Raw genomic sequence first — 16,374 nt, 5'->3', positions numbered from 1 at the left:
TTTTAACATTAGAATTATTTGGGTAAAATGGAGTCTTTGGGAGATGACCTTGTAATTCAGATCTTTCTGGATAATGGGTTTCTGGACCCAATACCTGTACCATTAAAATTAACTTGATTTTGAAACAATATTTGGTAAAAGGTATGTTATGATGCCAGCACAATACAAAATATGTTATTTTGGGTCAAAAATTCCACCATGAAGCACTATGCTAGTGGTCCCCAACCTGTAGCTCGCGAGCAACATTTTGCTCACCAACCCCTTGGATGTTGCTCCCAGTGGCCTCAAAGCAGGTGTTTATTTTTGAATTCCAGACTTGGAGGCAAGTTTTGGTTGCATAAAACCAAGGGGCCGATTCATGAAGCTCGAGTGAAGGATTCGAATTAAAAAAACTTCGAATTTCGAAGTATTTTTTGGGTACTTCGACCATCGAATTGGTTAAATTCGATCGAATTCGATCGAATTCGAACGATTCGAAGTAAAAATCGTTCGACTATTCGACCATTCGATAATCGAAGTACTGTCTCTTTAAAAAATACTTCGACCACCTACTTCGGTAGATAAAACCTACCGAAGTCAATGTTAGCCTATGGGGAAGGTCCCCATAGGCTTGCCTGTGATTTTTGATCGAAGGATTTTCCTTCGATCGTTGGATTAAAATCCTTCGAATCGTTCGATTCGAAGGATTTAATCGTTCGATCGAACGAAAAATCCTTCGATCGATCGATCGCAGGATTTGCGCAAAATCGTTCGACTTCGATATTCGCAGTCGAACGATTTTAGTTCCCAGTCGAATATCGAGGGTTAATTAACCCTCGATATTCGACTCTTGATGAATCGGCCCCCAAGTGTCCTGCCAAACAGAGCCTCCTGTAGGCTACCAGTCCATATAGGGACTACCAACCAGCCAATCACAGCCCGACATCCCCATGGACTTTTTCATGCTTGGGTTGCTCTCTAACTCTTTTTTACATTTACAGTAAATGTGCCTCACCAGTAAAAACAGTTGGGGACCCCAGGCCTATGTACTATCGCACTGCAGTGCAAAATAAAAACTCAAAACCAACTTAAATGGTCCTTTGACAAGTCACATAAGGTCTCAAAAAGTCCTCAACTTACCATCTAGATAAAGTAGGTGTTTTGCCCACTTGTGCTCGCATATTTTGCAATATAATAGGTGCAACCAGATGTAGTTCAAGTAAGTGCAAGCACATTGTGCATGTTGATAGGTGTATTTCTGCTCCGGTTTCAGCATCTTACACTACACTTAGCTATAGCAGATGAGCCATTTAATCTTTTGACGGTCCACAATACTACAGTTAACCCAAAAGGATGGCTTTATTAGAAAACACATAAAGCTCACCAAATATGCTTGCCGGCATTTCCCACTGGTTATCCTGTGTCTGATATGCCAATTGAGTAAATCTGTAGAAGCATAGAGTTGTGGGACAAATCCAAAGCACCAACTTGACTGCAAAAACTCTTTATTGTGGAGAAGAGATACACAACATGTTTCGGGCTGTGTCCTTTCTCAATTGACAAAGGGCACAGCCCGAAACATGTTCTGTATCTCTACTCCCCAATAAAGAGTTTTTGCAGTCAAGTTGCTGCTTTGGATTTGTCCCACAACTCTATGCTTCTACAGATTTACTCAAAAGGATGGCTTGTTTGCTGTAAGGCTCTGTCAGTCCGGTGACAAAAAATATCAGGATAAATATTAGACTTACTTTCCTTAAGTCAAAATAGACACATATTCGTAAATGAGCCCACTAGTAACTCAGCAGGTGGGAGCAGCTATAGCCCCATCAAAGAGTGAGTGGTGGTAGTACCCTGGTGGGTAATCCAACAGTTGCGACTTGAGGGACAAGATCAGGATAGAGAAGGAGACCCTGGTATACTTATGCAAGTATCCCAAAGAAGGCTCATGAGAGAAACACCTGGCACCTGGTGGATTGGTGCAGGAAATGTGGACCTTTGGCTGATTTTTTTAAGATCATCCTGGATGAGAAACCATCTTAGAATAATCAAGGTTAATATAATACGAACATTTTCTTTTGGTGTATAACCATAGTATCAGCAGACATCATACCTATTTATAATTTAAAGATAACATCTGTCTAGTAGATTTGTTTGCCCTGGAGAGTTATTTGCCCTGGAGGAAACTTTGAATGTTCTCTGGTCCTGGTAACCAAAAGCATCTAATCAGCAGACAGCTTGTACCGGTGCTTTTACCTGGAGCAATCTCAAACTCATAACAAGCAAACAGTGGCCAGTATACTCCATCAAATATCTTGCTGGTTGATATGGGTTACTAAACCAGGAGTACATTTTGCTTAATATCATAAGAAACCTCCATAGTTGTAGACTCGTCGAAGTTATGACCTGACGTAAGCTTACCTGTAATTTTTCCAAGAAATACAAACCCATATGCCATTGGTTTGGTGTGAACGCAACAGTCAGGTCTGAATTTTCCCAATGCAAAACAGGAGAGACAGTATATACTTCTTAATGAATTATATTAAACCGCATGTTAACTAGGACACAGGATAAAGAAAAACAAAGCAACACATCAAAAAGGGACTGTAATGCATATTTTGGGTTATGCACAGTGTGGAAGCATTCAATCAAAGTAGATTATAAGGTTAAATTACACTTTATAAAACGGTTTCCACCATAATTGGAGCTAAAAGACGCACCTGCTGTGTTAAAAGGCTTCTCCTCATCTTAAAGCTATCGTTTTAGTTTGCACGTCTGATCAAAGTGGGTTCCTTCCTCCTCCAAAAGATTATTTTATGCAGAACTTTGTGTGTATACCTTAGGGGTTTATTCCAAACATTCTAAAATGGGAATATTAGGAACATTTTACTGCAAAGAACAGAACATAAACATGACTAAATTAACTTATTAAGGACTTGAAACAGTATAATAGAAGTATTGGATCCGTAATCCGAAAAAATCCATCCAAAAAGCTCCAAATTACAGGAAAGATATCTCCTATAGACTCTATCTAAATCAAATAATTCTTATTTTTTAAAATGTATTTCCTTTTTCTCTGTAATAATAAAACAGTACCTTGAACTTGATTCTAACTAAGATATATTGAATCCTTATTGGAGATATAATCCGATTTGTTTTAATGGATGTTGAAAATACTTTTTTAATAGACTTAAAGCGGTCGTTCACCTTTAAGTTAACTTTTAGTTGTTGTAAAAAGGTAAATTCTAACTTTTCAATTGGTCTTCATTATTTAGTTTTTATAGTTTCTTAATCATTTGCCTTCTTCTGGTTCTTTCCAGCTTTCAAATGGGGGTCACTGACCCATATAATAACAAATGCTCTGTAAGGCTACAAATGTATTGTTATTGTTACTTTTTATTACTCACTTTCTATTCAGGCCTCTCCTATTCATATTCCAGTCTTTTATTCAAATCAGTGCATGGTTGCTAGGGGAATTTCAACCAGATTGCTGAAACTGGAGAGCTGCTGAATAAAAAGCTAAATAACTCAAAAACCACAAATAATAAAAAATGAAAACCAGTTGCAAATTGTCTCAGAATATCACTCTCTACATCAGACTAAAAGTTAATGCAAAGGTGAACAACCCCTTTAAGGTTTGGAGACCCAAATGACATAAACCCCAGGTCCCGAGCATTCTTGATAACAGGTCCCATACCTATACAATTATCTGAAAATATCTGAAAATTTTAGACTCTAAAAAATGGGAAATTTCTACAGATTACACTTTGGTCATTTAGTCAATGGGTGCTGAACACAAAGCATAATTCAGCTGACAAGTATCTGACTCATCACTGGTAAATATTATTTTGCAGACAGTCTATAAGGCGAAAAGTAGGTGGACATGAGCCTATTCAACATCTTTTTCCCAAACCAAGAGTATGAATATGAAGCTGATCCTCTCTTTGCTATAAACCAGCCTTTACCCTCTAATCATCTGGAAAGGGTTTCCACTAGATGTTCCAGCATTGTTGTTGGCATTTGCTTCCATTCCATAGGGCACCAATGTTGGGGATCAGGCCTAGCTCACATCAGCATTCTAACTCATCTCACAGTGTTAAGCAGGGTTGATGTCATGGATCTGTGCAAACCAGTCAAGTCCCGGAAAACCCATTCTGTATAGATCTTTGTGCATGGGGTTATTATTCTGCTTAAAATGGCACTGGAGCTTCCAAAAACATTTGCCACAAAGGAGGAAGCACAGAACTGTCAACTGTTTAATTTTAATGATTAACCACCCCTTTAATGTCTTACTAGATATATTTCACCCAGGCATCCCTCATCTTCAAATACTTTTTGTGAGTGTACCGTCCAAAAGTCATCAGTTTTTTGTTTGTGAGTAACCAGTTAATTATATTATCGAGGCTGCTCATGGGGATTACTGTCTGCTCTAACTTGTCTGCCAGCTCTAAGAATGAACTATATCAGTGTAGCCGTGTATTGATTCAAGCCAGGAAGCTGCTCGTCGAGGGAACTGATTTTTACTTAGGTCTTTACCGCATCCAGAAAAACATTATTTTAAGAAAAAAATATATTAAATTTGTATTTAAAATGCGAAAGTGTCTTTTTTAAAAGATAATCATCATTATTATTATGTCCTAGTCACACTGATGTACTTGAAGTTTATTTTGGTGGTTCAGGGCCGATCCTGTGCCGAGTAGAACTCCACAATATCACAATATTACTTTGCTCTCAGTGAGTCAACAGACTGGCCGAAACCAAGGCTTCCTCTGATTCAGTGAACTCGGACTCTTCCCCATCCTACAAAGGAGGCCAAAAATAAAATCAATTTGATGTTTGAGAATTGTAATGCATTGACAACTATTACATGTAATTGGTCAGATGTGATCACTAGGTAATTGAAGAGACAGAATAGAACATTGTTGCACTCAAGCATTGCTGCACAATAACGGGTATATATATATATATATATATATATATATATATATATATATATATATATATATATATATATATATATATAAATTCAAAAAATTCAAAAAAGAACCGTATATATATATATATATATTTATTATTATTATGATTATTATTACAGAGAAAAAAAATTAAAACCTGAATTATTTGTATTGAAAAGGAGTCTATGGAGATGTTCGTCCCATAATTCAAAGCTTTCTGGATAACAAGTTTCTGGACAATGGATCCAGGGGCCAGTTCCTGTTGGCCCCGCCGGCCCATACCCGCTCCCTGCAAATATGTTTGGCAAGTAGCGGAAAAAAACTGTAAGCGCACACTTGTGCAATTTTGGGGGGTATGCGCGCATGTTCTGAGCACCGCGATGGGGAAAGGAACAGGGGGCCGGAGACAGTAACACTCGGGCCCCCTAGTCCGACCCTGAACGAACATATATATATCCCATATTTATATCCCATCCTTGAAAAAGGCCCTAACAGGGGCCGAAACGTCGGATATGCATTAAATAAAGCACAATTTATTCACAAGAAAATGGAGTGCTGGTACTTCTGAAATATTGTATGAAGCAATTTTGACCCTTGCACCCAGAAATACTCTTAATCCGGTAAGAGTGCATAAACTATATATATATATATATATATATATATATATATATATATATATATATATATATATATATATATATATATATATATATATATATATATATAGTGCAGAACATAGTGCCTGCCCATTTAACCCAATCATACACCAGCATTGTATCCCACCTATGGGGTTAATATGACTCGTTTAATATGTGCTCCTTTACCATTTGTAAGATTCATTCTTAAGCCAGAGAGCTGCTGTACAAACTCCCGTTGTAAAAGCATTAAGCTGATATTTTTAAAACTGCTGAGAAAAAACAAAAAATTGAAATCAATTGCAAAACTGATCAAGAGCACTAGGTATATGTACCCTGTAAATCCATTCCCTCACTGCACCAATATAAAACAACCTCATGCGAACAGGATTGTGTTGTTCCTCCATCTGATTCTGAGTTTTATGAGCTAATGTATCTCACTCCTGGCCTCAATGGCCCCTCTCAGATTCTGGGGCAAGTTGTTTATTGGAGGGAACAGAGTGCTTGTTAAATGGTTGAAATACAAAATTGCAGTGTGTTCCCTGCTGGTTGCTTTCAGGCTGTGGCACAAAGAAGCACAGAAGATGAAAAAAACCTTTTAACCTGTCAGGTTCCATAAGAGAGACGAGCGTATTGATTCTACCATTCTAGGTAAGAGAGCAGCCAGACAGGGGGGATTTCTCAAAGTTGCAGTGATCTGGGCAGGGTCTGCTTCCCCTACAGTTACACCACTGGTGCCAAGCGTAACTAGGGTTGCCACCTTTTCTGGAAAAAAATACCGGCCTTCCTATATATTTCTCTTTTTTCCCTATTAATAACATTGGGATCAGCCATCATTTTTACCGGCCAGGCCGGTAAAATACCGGCCTGGTCGGTAAAATACCGGCCAGATGGCAACCCTAAGTGTAACAGAGCCAGAGACCGGAATTCCTTGCACCCCTGTGAATCAGGACTGATTTTAGGATACATCAGAGAGGGTTTTGGCTGCAACTCACAGACAAACAAAGCAGGATACTGGGAGCAGACGTTCAACAACAGCTTGAGGCACTTCAGTTGTCAGTGGGATGCTGGAACGTGCGGGGAACCAGGGTCAATTATGTTGCGCCAGCAGATATGGGCCCAGGCCTGATTTCCCCTGGGCTTAGTTACCAAGTACAGTGTGAGGCCTCCTGTGACATGTAAAATATTTATCAGTTTATTTTCATGGTTTATGTGTCCTTCAGCCAATTACACTGACTCCTGAGGGGTCTAATAACCATCACTCCATTCAATAGCTGCCCCACTCCTTCTGGCTTAGATTAATGCTGGGGTCCCTAACCTTTTTTTACCCGTGAGCTACATTTAGATGTAAAAGGTGTTAGGGTGCAAAATACAAATGCCGTGATTGGCTATTTAATAGCCCGTATATGGACTGGCAGCCTACAGGAGACTCTGTTTGGTAGTACATCTGGTTTTTATACAACCAAAACTTGTTTCCAAGCCAGAAATTCAAAAATAAGCTCCTGCTTTGAGGCCACTTGAAGCAACATCCAAGGGGCTGGTGAGTAACATGTTGCACTTCAGAGAAATTTCTCTACAAACCATGAATTGATTTGAATAAGACACTGCAATATGAATAGTAGAGGGCCTAAATGGAAAGATGAATAATAAATAGCTGAAACTGTTGAATGAATAAAAAGCTAAATTACTGAAAAACCATAATTTATAATAAGAAAAAAATCAAACCAATTACGAAAATATCACTTGTCAACATCATACTGAAAGTTGATTTAAAGTTGAGCAACCCCTTTAATGAATCCTGAAAGTGTTAATTTCAATGGTGGAGCTGGCAAAGTGGTGCAACCCCCCAGTGAACAGCCATGATATAGGTGGGCAGGCTACAGAGAGAGACTGTTGCTCTATTGGTTAACCCATCAGATTGAGGGATGACATGACAAAGTGACATCATAGGATGAGCAGATTGTTTCACCTGATGCATTATTGCTGCAAAATTTGTAGTTTCTCCAGTAGCTAAAATTTCCATGAAACTGCCAAAAAAAACCAAAATTTTTTGTGCATCAGGAAAAAAACACATATTGAATCCAATGCATTTAAGAAAGCACGGACAAAAACAACTCCCCATACAGGCTCTGCTCCCCTATAGTTTACACCTCTGGAGTCGTAGGAAAGATGACTCTTGCAATATTGTTTCTGCACAGTGGCGTAACTAGATATTACTGGGCCCCACAGCAAATTATTTTTCAGGCCCCCAAAATGTTTAGAGGTTGACTTGTTTCTCCAATATTTATTGAAATTGTATATGAATTAGGGCCTTATGAGGCCCCTATACCTCCTGGGCCCCCCTGCAGCCGCAGGGTCTGCTTCCTCTATAGTTACGCCCCTGTTTCTGCAGTCAAACAAGCAATGAAGAGAATAACAGACATTTACTGTTTTTAATAGAAATTACATTTACACATAATTCTTACAATATATGTTATATTTGTAGTGAATGTATAATAGAAAATTGCTTAGAATGATATCTGATGACATTTCTGATCGACTTTCCAATATACATGAATTACAAAGGCCCCTGTTTTTGCATCCAAAGTAGGAGAGTGGACAGATCCATTTGGTGCCTGTGGTGTGGAGTAATGACCCAGAAGGAAATGGAGAGATATAAATGCAAATTATAGGTTAAATTGGACAGCGAAGTAGGAGTTTCATATTTACCTGACTTTTCCATGTTGGCACTTGCTTTAGCTGGCGATTTATTGGCCAGTTGGTGACCCTTAAAAAGTGTCATCTCCCCTCGTCCGGTCTAATGCAGTAACTGGGCAGTCACTGCTATAATATTAAAATCTTTGCCGGTACAATGGACTAACAAATAATACAATTTATTTTGTTTTTAAATATTGAAACTAGGGGGCAGATTTATTGCATTATTTTGAGAGCTAGTGTATTTATTTTTGTATTGGATTTACAAATCATTTGTATTTATTAAAAATGAATATTCGTGATTTATTATTTTTCATTTTACTCACAAGGTTTGAGCTGGTGAGTCCCATTGACTTTTATTGTTAAGAATCGAAAACTTGAATTTTTCAAAGGAAAATTTACCATTTTAACTTCAGGAAACAGCCTGGCTTTTGGTGATTGGGAGGGGTTGCTGCCTGTGAACCTTTCACATGCATGTGTCTCTCTTTCTTTTTCATTAAGGGGTGGATGTGAGCCCCTTAAACTTTGTCTTTCTTTTTTTATAAGACATGCAGAAAATGGGCTTCTGCCTTGGCCAATGACCCCGGTCTGGTTTCCCCATATACCTGCCCAACGTTAGTACAACAGGACCCATTAGATGATGCACAATGACATGGATCGGTTCTTTGGGGTGCTCAAGTCGCACTTCCGATGCCTCTCAATCACTGGGGGATCTCTGCTTTACTCCCCCAGGCAGGTTTCAGAAATCATCGTTGTCTGTGCCTTGTTGCACAATGTGTCAATACAACATGGTTTACCTTTAGACATTGATGATGATCTGGAACCTGAGAAGGGGCACATTGGCAGGCCACTAGTCACCTGTTTAAATGCAAGCATCATATTGGTTGCCACGGGTTACTGCTCCTGGGCAAACTTGGTGCCGTATATTACATATGAGGGCTGTTACTTTAAGCTACAAAAATGCCCTCCCCTTTAATAAAAACAGGGATTGTTTGTCCATATATCATATGTCAAAGTCATCCCATATCTGGCCAGTCCTACACTCAACTTGCATCTGATTCATTAGAATTCTATTGCTTCATTATACATTTTACACAGGGAGTAAATTTTAAGCAATTATACAGGGGAGACCGCGAAATTCATACAGACAAACAAAAGATGTCCTCTTCACTCAACCCATTATAAATATATTGAGGACATTGAGCCATTTTGTGCATACAGCTACTAGAAAATGCCTTACCCTTTAAAAAAAAACAGGGATTGTTTGTTTGCAATGTATTCAAGCTGGTCAACTATTTCCTTAACAATATTTTTGAGACAAACAATCATACTGTATATTTTGTGCATTAATGTGCTAAAGATTTTTTTTTCATAATGAAACTAGTAAACAGGGTCAATGTGACATCATCACATCATTGTGAAATCATATGACCATGACATTCCAGCTGAAACTAGTAAACAGGGTCATTATGACATTATCACATAGGATAATGAGATTCCAGCTGAAACCAGTAAACAGGGTCATTATGACATCATCACATCATTGTAAATCACATGACCATGAGATTCCAGCTGAAACTAGTAAACAGGGTCATTATGACATCATCACATCATTGTGAAATCACCAGCTGAGATAACAGGGTCATTATGACATCATCACATCATTATGACATCACCAGCCGAGATAACAGGGTCATTATGACATCATTCCAGGTGAAACCAATTATCACTGTGACATCATTCCAGGTGAAACACATTAGTCACACAGTCTATTTTTCTCATTTGCTTTGTAGCTTCCGTAGGAGCAACACTGCAAATAGGTAAGTGCTGAAAGCTTTTATATCATACAGAGAATTCAAGGTACATTGTTAATCTGTGGTAGAGCCAAGTGGGAATTAATGTTTAGAGATATTGTAATGATAAGAAATGTTCATTTTAAACATAGGAACTAGGCCATTAATAGTTAATATGGTATGTGTGTATGTATATGTATTTATTTCATATATATACATGTATTATAGAAAACACTCACAGCCAGTGATGTATAGTGTGCACACTGCCTGTCATTTGTCTATAAGCCTAACATAAACAATTATAATTTTGTAAAAAAATCATCCCCTATGCCACATTTGTACCAACCATTTTTCATGTACATCATAACTTAAAAGTTACATTGGAGTTACTTGAGCTGTATAAAAGCACTCTACCTGCATATATACTATGTATAGTATATATAATATACATACACACATATATATATAATACACAAGAGCCATGAATAGCCTTTAAATAATATCCTTTAAATGGCCCTTAATATAAGGTTATTCAAGGTCATCTCAAAGTTCAATGACCTGTATAAAAACACTCTGCCTTCAGCCTTGTGCTTTTATATGGTAATGGATCTACTCTGTAACTTATAATATATTTTACAAGAGGGGTACTTTATTAACTATATATATATATATATATATATATATATATATATATATATATATATATATATATATAGATATATATATATATATAGATATATATATATATATATATATATATATATAGATATATATATATATATATAGATGTGTGTTTGTGTTTTGTATATAGATATATAAAATAATGTGGCCCAGTTGTAAAATATTGGGGAGTTATAGAAAAGTTATAGAGTGACTTCATTTATGGATCATCGCTAAATGAAACTATAATATAATCGTTGTGTAGAAAATGAAGGAGTAAAAGTATTATCATGTGTTTGTATATGTATATGTGTTTCATCTATATTTCTCTTTTCTTGTCCCCTTTAGTGAAAAAAGGAGTCAGAGTTCTTTGAGCCACAGAGGATGAGTCTTTCTCATCTTTTTTCGTGGTTCCTCATTGGACTCTGTCTTCTCATCTTTAATCCATCACCATCATCATCATTTCCATTACCTGGTAAGTGGAGAAAGTAAATACAAAATAAGACAGCTTTTCTTTGTGGAATGGCTGATTGATTTCTAGCAGATTTGAAGATGTTAATCTATATTTTTCTCTTACTTTTTTAGTTTTGAACATCAAAAACTTGACTTACCCTGAGGAGAATGTGAATTTGAAATTACAGTCATGGAATATTATACCATGTAGCTTCACTGCGAACTCTACTATCAGTTCTGAACAGCTAAATCTGCAATGGCTCAAAACCCTAGATGAAGGAAAGAGTTACATCCCCTTGATTAACTGGTCGGGAGCCAATCAAACCAAATTCTCCAAGTCAGGGCAACGGTTTCAGATATTCCCATATCTTCTTCGTAAAGGAAACTGTTCTCTTGTGATTAGTCCTGCAAAGAGAAATGACCGTGGCACTTACAAAGCTCAAGTCACCATTAATGGAAAAGTCTACGAGCCTGTGCCAGAAGTCAAGGTTCACTTCTTGAACACTCAGAACTTAGGTAAAGTATAAAGGCATCCTTAGCAATGCCATACTGTTATATTTGATTAAGGTTTTTTAGATAGATAGATGTCCTTCACCTAATTCTTATTTATCTACAGAGGAAGAAGAGAACTTGACAAAGATAGAGGACCTAAAAGGGAATGAAGAAATAAAGGATCGGCCATTAATCCGGATCAAGAGAGAAGCTTCCACTACCAGCAATAGCAGTTCTGTCATTATTGCACTTGTAGTGGTTGCGGTATTTGTGGCCCAGGTCATTGTGTGGTGAGTTATTTAATTATAGACCTTTTATTTGGATTGAGGAATTACTGCAAAGTCAATTGCCATAATTACACATTTTATCAGTTACAAAAGTTATTTGTTAATGTAACTGCTATAAACAACAGCATCTGCACTGCTTGTCCTGACTCCTCAAACAATGTTGCGCCCCCACCGGTTAAAGCCGCTGAAGAGAACTGGAAGGGATCAGGCGCCTATTAGATTGTTTTAAGAGTCAGATAGCAATCTCGAAAATGTGCCACTTAAGAACCTGTATTCTTTCTATGTTTGTGCAGGTTCTTGATTTACAAGAGCTTGAAGAAGAGGATACCCACCGATGCCGAATGGCTGATCACAACTGGGGAATCCAAGACAAAAGTTACTGCTGAAACCACCCAGAGGTCTGTAAGATTTTATTTCATTTCAAGAGGCTGCAAACACAAAAAAAAAATTCTGCCCAAAGCAAATATAATTCATTAGAGCTTTCCCAATATATTAAATGTTATTATAAAATTCTGTGCATATTTTTCTGCTCTAAAGTATAATATTCCAGTTTTTCTAAAAACATTTGTATCACCCAATCCCCTTCTAGAGGTTAGAATAGTCACAACCCACTCCTTTCCATTTTACTCCTAATTTTTTCCACTCACTGTCATATTGGAGTTTTCATTCTGCGTATTTCTTTTGTTCAGGATTCCTGCAGATGCAGCAGATGAAATCACAGAGGAACAGCAGCCAAAAAAGAAAAAGTGAGTAGGAGATGAGTTTTTTCTCTGCCACCCTGGCTGCTCCCCTGCTAACCAAATAGTAGCAATGTGGCATTATAATAGCAAGGCTGATGCAACAGCATCTTTGGATGTTGTCCTAAATGTTGATAGGAAAATAACACTAAATCCCACCTGCGACTATTTTATAGTTAAAGCTTAATCACACCAGTGGCTTTGTAGCTGCAACTTGATTTTGATTGATAATCTTTGCAATGGCAGAAGGTGTCTATAGCAAGTTACAATCAATTTCTTCTGTTTGTGCAGGACTAAAACAAAGAAACTGAAGAAAAAAACTGCTAAGAAAATCCAAGTGGCTGACACTGAGGAGGTGGATGAAGAAGAACCTCCCACAAAGTCTACCAAGAAGATCAAGCCTTCCAAGAAATCTCCTCCTAAATCTAAGAAATCTAAGAAACCTGTTGTGTAAGTATTTTATATTGACTAATATAAGCCTTTGTGTTTTTATATCATTTCCCATAAGGGTTTAGATATATTAATATAAAATGGCAACATTAACAAAACAGTCACTTTAGTGGTTTCCACATGTCATTGGGTTGGAATAATTCTCATTATCATTTTTACTTTGTGTCCAGGTCTGAGACGACTAAGGTTGAGGAGAGTGAAGTTGAAGAAGAGGAAGAGCGGCCAATACAGAAAAAGTAAGTTTCTCAGTTTTGCTCTTGGCATCAGAGCCGGGTCAAGCTGGCCGGTCGTCCTAGGCAACCCGGCTGGACTCTTGCCTCCCTCCCCTGTATGCATGTGCACAAATGCATGATGGTGTCACGGGATTGGGTGGTAATACACAGTGATTACCTGCCATTGGTGATGAGCTCTGGGACTAGAGGTAGGCAGAGAGAAGAGGTACATGCCAAGTTCTACCCAACTGCACCCTAGGCACATGCCCCTTCTGCCTTCCTCTAGATCTGTCCCTGCTTGACATCCCCAGAATACTTTCAGCCACACACCATGCTAACACCTGTGATACCAAAGGCTGGACTGTCACTGTATATCCATGGGTTTTACTGAATGTTGATAGAAAAATGTCCTTCAAACCCACTGTGATTAAATTTTGCATTTAAAGCTCAGTCCCACTAATGACTTTGTAGCTTCCATTTGAGTTGGATGGAACACATTTGCAATGGCAGCAAGTTACATTCCATAATTTTGTTTTGCAGGACTAAAAAGATAAAGAAATCTGTGAAGAAAATAAAAGTGGTAGACACAGAGGAGGCTGACAAAGATGAACAACAGCCAGAAGTTGAACCTCCCAAAAAGTCTACCAAGAAGCGTCAACCTACCAAGAAGTCCCCCCATAAGGCTGAGAAACATACAATGTAAGTTTTTATATCTACAAATATACGCTTTTGTGTCAGTATATTGTCTGGGAAAACAGATTTTGATCTATTAAAATTAAATGGCGATATTAATGGTTTTCTGGAGATGATCAATTTTTCTCAGCACACAACATTGGATCTGAAAGGTTTTCATTCATTCTACATTTTGGTTTTTAAGCTTGAACAAAGTTTTATTTTAAACCATTTTTCCATTGATTGTTGGGGTGCAGTAATATATGAAATATCAGCTTGTTTTAAGTCAAATTCCCAATATAGATTCTTTAGTACATCTATACACATCATTAATCCGCTGGTTATTGTTCTTTGTAGACGTTTATGGGATGTGCTTTTTACTTTTTTATAATGATTTCCAGGCAGCATTGGTTAAGGCAGTGGTCCCCAACCAGTAGCTCGTGAGCAACATGTTTCTCTCCAACCCCTTGGATGTTGCTCCCAGTGGCCTCACTGTAGATGCTTATATTTTAATTCCAGGCTTGGAGGCAAGTTTTGGTTTCATAAAAACCAGGTGTACTGCCAAACAGAGTCTCAATGTAGGTTCACAAGCCACATAGGGGCTGCCAAATGACCAATCACAGCCCTTATTTGGCACCCCGAGAACATTATTCATGCTTGTGTTGCTCCCCAACTCCTTTTACTTCTGAATCTTGCTCACGGCTTCAAAAGGTTGGGGATCCCTGGGTTAAGGGAAGATCTCATTAACTTTATCCTGTCTATTTGTTCAGGTTGGAGACTCCTTCCACTGAGGAGACCGAGACTGAGTCTGAAGAAGAGCAGCCTAAAGTGAAAAAGTGAGTTTATAAGCTTGCTGTTGGGTGGAACCCCACATGTGAATACCACCCAACGCACATTTAGTTAGGTGGAGCAAATTGGCAATGGCAGAAAGTTACAATTCATATATATATTCTGTTTGTTCAGGACTAAACCAAAGAAAAAGAAGGAAAAAACTGCTAAGAAAGCAAAAGTGGAAGACACAAAGGAGGAGGAGGATGAAGAAGAAGATGAAAAACCTCCCAAAAAGTCGACCAAGAAGAGTCGATCTTCTAAGAAGTTTCCCCTTAAGGCTAAGAAACGTGCAAAGTAAGTCTTTATATCTACTAATATACGTTTTTGTGTCAGTATATTGTCTGGGAATACAGATTTTGATAAATTAAAACTAAACGGGGATATAAACAGTTTACTGGAGATAATCACTTTTTCTCAGCACACAACATTGGATCTGAAAGGTGTTCATTTATTCTACCTTTTGTTTCTTTAGGCCAACATACGAGGAGGCTGAGGAAGAGCAAACTCCGTGAGTTTTTAAGCTTGAACTAAGTTTTGTCTTTATTGTTTTAAACCATTTTTCCATTGATTGTTGGGGTGCAGTAATATATGAAATATCAGCTTGTTTTAAGTCAAATTCCCAATATAGATTCTTTAGTACATCTAAACACATCATTGATCCGTTGGTTATTGTTCTTTGTAGATGTTTATGGGATGTGTTTTTTACTTTTTTATAATGATTATCAGGAAGCATTGGTTAAGGGGAGATCTCATTAACTTTATCCTGTCTATTTGTTCAGGTTGGAGACTCCTTCCACTGAGGAGACCGAGACTGAGTCTGAAGAAGAGCAGCCTATAGTGAAAAAGTGAGTTTATAAGCTTGCTGTTGGGTGGAACTCCACATGTGAATATCATTTCCACCCAACGCACATTTAGTTAGGTGGAGCAAATTGGCAATGGCAGAAAGTTACAATTCATATATTTATTCTGTTTGTTCAGGACTAAACCAAAGAAAAAGAAGGAAAAAGCTGCAAAGAAAAGAAAAGTGGAAGACACAGAGGAGGAGGATGAAGAAGATGAAAAACCTCCCGAAAAGTCGACCAAGAAGAGTCGATCTTCTAAGAAGTCTCCCCATAAGGCTAAGAAACGAGCAAAGTAAATCTTTATATCTACTAATATACGCCATTGTTTCTGTGTATTGTCTGGGAATAAGGATTTTTATGGATTAATATTAAAGTGGGGAAAGTTGAATCGGTAAAGGTTTCATTATTGTTTAACACTCTGTTTGTTTAGGCCTAAATATGAGAAGGAAGAGGAGACTGAAGAAGACCAGACAGAGATAAGCCAGTGAGTTTCTAAGACTTAACACTGTGTTCTTTTACTGTTTGTTGTATATAAAATATCAGTTCTCATTATCTTTAAACTCTTTATTTGTTCAGGTCGGAGACTTCTACCACAGAGAAGAGCGAGACTGAGCCTGAGGAGGAGCAGCCAAAATTGAAAAAGTGAGTTTCTAAGTTTACAATTTTAAATCCAAGGGTTCCTCCC

Source organism: Xenopus laevis, chromosome 6L (assembly GCF_017654675.1).
Source record: "Xenopus laevis strain J_2021 chromosome 6L, Xenopus_laevis_v10.1, whole genome shotgun sequence".
In the NCBI taxonomy this organism is placed as follows: domain Eukaryota; kingdom Metazoa; phylum Chordata; class Amphibia; order Anura; family Pipidae; genus Xenopus; species Xenopus laevis.
The sequence above is the reverse complement of the archived record's forward strand: the minus strand, read 5'-3'. Positions refer to the sequence as shown.